Source organism: Colletotrichum gloeosporioides (genome assembly GCF_011800055.1).
Source record: "Colletotrichum gloeosporioides strain Lc1 chromosome Unknown consensus_101, whole genome shotgun sequence".
NCBI classification, from domain to species: domain Eukaryota; kingdom Fungi; phylum Ascomycota; class Sordariomycetes; order Glomerellales; family Glomerellaceae; genus Colletotrichum; species Colletotrichum gloeosporioides.
Window position 1 is genome coordinate 442566 of NW_025544746.1, and position 6000 is coordinate 448565.

Below are 6000 nucleotides of genomic sequence, written 5' to 3' on the forward strand. Positions count from 1 at the left end.
ACGAAAAAAAGGACACCTGGGCAAGTCGTTTCTTTCTTGGCCCTTTCATCAGAGGCGATGATTTCTCATCTATGCCCCGTTCTGGAATAGGTTGCTCGTGAAGATGGATTACCCGGCGGACGGGGCGGCGGTCGGTCGACGGCGCTTGGGGAATTGGAATCTTTGAAATTTTACCTTTGTCGATTACCTTTGGTGCTAGCGGAGTGACCCGATGGAACGTGGGAGGATGGGCGTGTAGGACAGAAGGGCCAGTCAACAGCGGGCGGTTTGCTGTCATGAAGCTTGTTAACGTGGGCCGCTGGATGTATCCGTCAGGATCCATCACTTCTTCTCTATTCAATCGAGTGAATGAACGCAAATGGGACATATGGGGGTCTTGGCGAATCATGAATCGGGGGTTCTCCAGCATGAATCGTGAATAGATGGAGATGGGGGCAGATTTGTGGGAAATTTCAGCGGTAGTTTGAGCTGGTATTCCAGAACGCACTTGTCATGTTCACGTAGCCAATCTATTCAAACCTTGCAGCTGAGGGAAGAGAAAAAAAAAAAAAAACCGCGCTGCATCTCTTGCTCTTCAACGGATAAGGTATGCGCTGTTGATCTTCGCGACTTGCTTCTGCGCTCGCGTTCCCGCGACCGAGACATCCAGTCGGAGAGTTTCACAAGTCAGAATTCAAAATACGAATAGTCCCGCTTGTGCGGCTGTTATGTCTCGTGTAGAGTACGTAAGGTTTTTCCCTTCGCACCTACAATACAGCCGGACATTTCCTAATTACAAAGGGAAAGGAGAGACACCTTAAAAAGAAGCACTAAATTAACGTTGGTTTGACTTGGAGCTAAGCCGATGCTTGGCGGACGCCTCGTCGCCCACCCTCCCCCTCCTACCCAGCCTCGTCTCAGGATTAGGGTCGCCCATCCATATTTTGACTCAGGGCGCGCGATGGAGGAAGCCCCGTGACCGTGGGACTGTAGCGACTGCTGCAGCAGTCTCAGTCAGTTCAAATCAATCAGTTATTAGTTGCCTGCCGAAGACGACGGCATGACGGACGGATAACCTGTTTGCGCAGGTGCTGTGGACTCAACATGCCCCCTGCCTGGACCTGTCAGATACAGCGGGACCAGCTTGATTGGCTATTTGGCACGAACGGCACACGGCACGGGAAGGGTGTGGGCAGGCGCCGCATGGGATGGGGATCAGGGGAGGGGGGCTGTTACGGGCGGCCTTGGGGACAGGTCAGGTCGACCGCAAGGATGGCAAGGATGCTTGGTATTATGGTTATCAAGTCTGGTCCCGTGGGCGAGGGCAAGGTTAGGGGCGGCCGTTGTGAGGCTTTGCCCAGCGGGAGTGAAGATGTGGTTGATGATCGACCATGCTGAGGTGCTTTACATCCGGGTGTTTTGATTGGATGGGGGCCGGAAAATTGGTCATGACATGATTTGCTGACGGGGGGTGGGTGAGATTGCGGGCTCTCGGATGGAGGTAAGTACACTTGGTGCTTATTTCGATGGGATTCTGGGCTTTTTGTTGTATGTATGCATGCTGCTTGGTTTTTGTCGTCAGATTTATTTTTTGGTCTATGGGTCGTCGGGCGATGCAGGCTCGGTCTGGGTCGCAGGATTTGCGAAGGATGGGATGGGGGATGGGCGCCGCCGTTGGGGATGGGATGGGATGGGATGTGGGTGGGTGTCGTTCTCGGTTTATGCTTCTTCTGCGCCTCAGAGGTACATGCAGATACTGGATGGAGACAAAGGGTGAGCCGATATGATGAGCAGTCATGCCTGGAGCCTCGCTGCGGTTGGTGCGGTCTTGTTCTCAAGGTCTTGGCCCATCATTGTGTGCGGTGGTTGTTCACTGGTCTGAGTCTCTGGTGGGTTCTTTGGCTGAGTGGCTGAGATGTCTCTCCTGTCCACGCTTGGTGTCGGAGCCAAGCATGTCCATGGACAATTTTCTGAGTCAAAGTTTGGGGGGGACTTTAATGGTTTTTGTGCAGAAATGTCTTGAACCGGTCGCCCTGTTTCCCTTTCACTGGAGAGCAGAAAAGGTCTTCGGGGTCTTGGGACGTCCACATTAGCCTTGGTATGTGTCATTTCGCCAAGGCCGCCTCCCTCTGGGTGGTTCCCCTCCGATTGACGATGCGCCAATAGAAGATTTAGGGTTTTGGATAGTGTCCTGTCGGGAACGGGGGGAGCCTGAAGGGGGAGGCACGGAAGGGGGGCGTGTCGACGCTATTTGGACTGGACATGGGCTGAGGGCCAGTCCAGAGCGCGAGGTTGCCTCTTCTGAAAGGTATCCGTAGAAAAAGATGACATGCTAGCGGTTGCCGTTTGTAGAATAGCATTGGCAGACAACAAGACAAGCAAGTGGTAGGCGGACTTTGCCGTGTTGCATGGTGCTGCGGTGCAGTGGGCGAGGTGGGATTGGATGGGTGGACGGTACGCTATCTGCGCTGCGTGTGTGCCGTTCTTTTTTACTTTTTTGTCATTAGGTGCATGGAGAACAAGGTTGAGTTGATGCTCGGCAGAACCTTGGCTTTTTCGTTCTCGGTGGGAATTTTGAGATGATGCGCGCCTTTCCGGGATGTGGAGGAGGGATGGTTGTGGTTGATTTGTTGGTGATTAGGTAGAGATTAGGTGATTGTAGTCAGCAACGACCAAAGTTCCGTATTTGCACGGAGGCTGCTGCATGCCTAAGGTAGGCAAGGTAGATCGGAGTCTGGGTCCGTTTCTTGGGGGGGCATCATCAACAAGCCACCCCGTATCCGAAGTTAACGGGGTTGGACGGATACGGATTACTGGATACGGGATACGTATTCGTCCTACTCGCCGTGCTGCACTGCACTGCGTACGGATAGTCGAGGTGACAAAAAAAGACGCCGGCGGTTGGGAGTTGAGACTGGGCTCTTCTATTTGAGTGTGCAGACGCATGGAAAAAAGAAGCTTGTTCTTTTTCTGGAGCGGTTCCTTGTTTCGGTAGCGACGAACTGTTGCACGAGTCGGGGCTCTGAGGGCGGACGTTTCGCGCGACGACGGACGGTGGTTTGTTCTCCAGATTTCGGGTTGATGGGAGGCACACTCTATCGGCGATCGGAGTTGGTGTCCGTTTTTCTTCTTTTCTGTTTAGCGGTTCTGGGTTACAGTATCCGTACCACGTATGCAGTAAAGGTACCCGTACCTGTTGGAGTGCTTCAGGGGAGAGAGGGGTTTGCGTGCATCGTATGCATCTCAAGTCGGGGAAATAGCGGCCTGGCAGGCAGATAGACTCACCGAAGATGGGAATGAGATGGGAATGCTGGAGCCCAGATACGGAGTGGTGAGAGTGAAAATGAAAGTGGAACCCGGCATCTCGAATACAGTGGTGGTGACGTTGTTTTTTCGTGTGGCCGCGGGAAGCACGGAACAGTTTTGGCGTTTTTCTGGAGACGATTCGCACCTTGTTTGACGGTTATTTGGTTAGCAGAATACCTTCTCCAGTGGGCCCAGCGCCGGAGGCTTGCTCGGCCTGGCTTGGCTTGGCTGGGCTTGGCTTGGCTTCCCACGGCCAGGATGATTTTTTGTCAAGTGTCGAGTTGCGTGGGAGTTGGGGGTGAGGCTAAGAAAAAGGCAAAGGTGGCACAGTGACTGGGCGAAAGCGAGCGCGAAGACACTGGAGAGACTGAGCTGAGCTGAGCGGAGCGAGGCGCTGAGAGCCTAGAGGTGAGCCAAGACAGAGACAGAGCCTCGGCGGCGCATCGTAATCGTTCCTTTTGCCTTGGTATGCAGTCGCCGTCGCAGTTCCATTGCAGCCAGTCGCATGTGGAGCAGATGAGGCAGAGGAGAGGATATCCATCTGTCGAGTCGAGGCGTCGAGCGTCTCTCCGACTTCAGAGTTGCAGCTTTTTTTTCCTTTTTGGGCACCTTATTCCCAACTGTACGTAAAAATGCACTCCACAAAAAAAGCCCGTCCGCCTAAGCACACACCCCTGACTCGGCCGACGAACGAGAGGCATGGGACAGTCAGCAATTGAAAGGGTACGTACCGGCCTCGGACACGGAGACATGGACCTCCACTCAAAAAAAGCTTGGTGCAGCGACTGTCGAAATAAGCTTGATTTTTTTTTCGAGAAGGGAGGGAAGGAACCAAACGATACGGCAGGTGCACGCAGTACGTACCCCCGACCGGCCAAAGTTCCTTCCCTTCCTTTCAGTCAGGTCCCTCCCTCAGCACCACCTTACCACCGAGGGAGGTACCCGCCTGCTGCTGCCGCCTACCTGGCCCCGTACTTTCCACAGGCAGGCACCTGCCTTAGGTAGGCAGCACCTTCTGGCAATGGCAGTCACCACTGAAATCCTCCACCTCCAGCGCTGCCTATGGTGCCTACAGGCAGGTGCGGGTACAAGCCCCTTCCTTCTAAGCTAGAAGTTCCTGCCCTGCCCATCCGTAGATATCACCAGTCTATCAATCAAAGACAAGGAAGGTGAGACCCTAAAAGTGAGAAGGTTCGAGGAAGTCGCAGGTGACATGAACTTGCCGCGCCTTCCACCCAAGCTTCAAGTGAACGGAAGGTAGGTAGGTAGGTGCCTTCCATCTCGTCCGAATAGCAGCCCGTGGCTTCCCCCACCACCTCCAACATCAACACCACCACCTTCGTCTTCGTCAACCTCCCGCAGCCACTCACCTCGTCTTCCGTCATCTGCGTCCCATCGTCTCAAGTCCGTCGATTCGTCAGTCCTGCCTGCAGCGTCTGTCTCGGCATCAAGTCAACCCTTGGCTGCTACTGCTACTGCTGCTGCTTTCTTACTCGGCATCATCTACACTCTGCCTCTGACACTCTCGGGTCGGACGGTTATTACAGACACCTTATTGCCATCCCATGCTCGCAACGCATCGCATCGCATCCCACACATGCAGCCATAGCCGTTGCCGCACCCGTCGTCGCATTCGTGCTTTCCATCCGCTGCCGCCTATACAATTACCACCTCGTGGACTTTTGCCATTTCTGCCGACCGACGAAGGGCCTGTCTGCCTGCGCTGAGCTTTTATTAATCACTCACGGCCTCCCCTCCTCACCTTCATCCTCAGCAATCACCGTCCGCCACTCCCCGGTTTTCTCGCCCTCACCATCGTCGTGGAGATACAAGATAACCACTTATTGGGGCATCAGGGATTCTTGGCGCCACTCTCACCCCAACCACTCTCACTCCTTCGACTGATACCATAACCCACGATCGCAGCCGAATCGGCAGAGGGACTTTCGTCTGCCCACCGCATATACAAGATACAAGCTTAAGCGGAGCCGTTGTTCGTCAAAGACCGAGAGCGCGAGGGCCACCCAGGGGCAGAAAAAAACGAAGGGAAGCGAGTCGTCAGCTTCTTCCATTGTGGCAGAGACACCACGGTGGTGCAGGTGGCCAGACCATTGTGGAGGAAATCCGAGCCAAGATTGTCACTCCTCACCACTTCCAACGACTCACGCCCTGGGTTCAAGGTTGGGTTGCCAGTCCAGTGAGCACATTTTCTCGCGCCCGCCCTGAGGCACAGCACCATTTACTGCAAAGTGCAAACACGCAAACCCACGCCATCTGGATCACTCGGCACGCCAGAAACGCCAGACCCTGGGAACCAATCCTACCGCCTGAGCCTATCGATTTTAGCTTATTCCCGTGGGAGCCCCAATTCCACCCGGACATCGCTTCAGTCTCAATCTCATCAATCTGTGCCGCTGGTCCTGCCGTGTATCCGCACCCTAATACGACAAGAGTCAAGTACGGCACGGAGAGAGACGGCCGGCTTGAGTTACTGACTGTGGCGGCCATCAAACACACAAAGTCCTTGCTGCTACCACCAGTTCCCTCCTGAGCCATCCAACCTGCCGAGGCATGCAAATAATAAGGGAGGCCTACTTGTTGCACGCACTTAATTAACAACCGCCGTCGACATACGTACGCCGGAGCCCTCGTCGTCATCATCAGCCTCACCACCGCACGCCAGTCTTTGAACCGTCTCCAGTCTCCCCCAGCGCC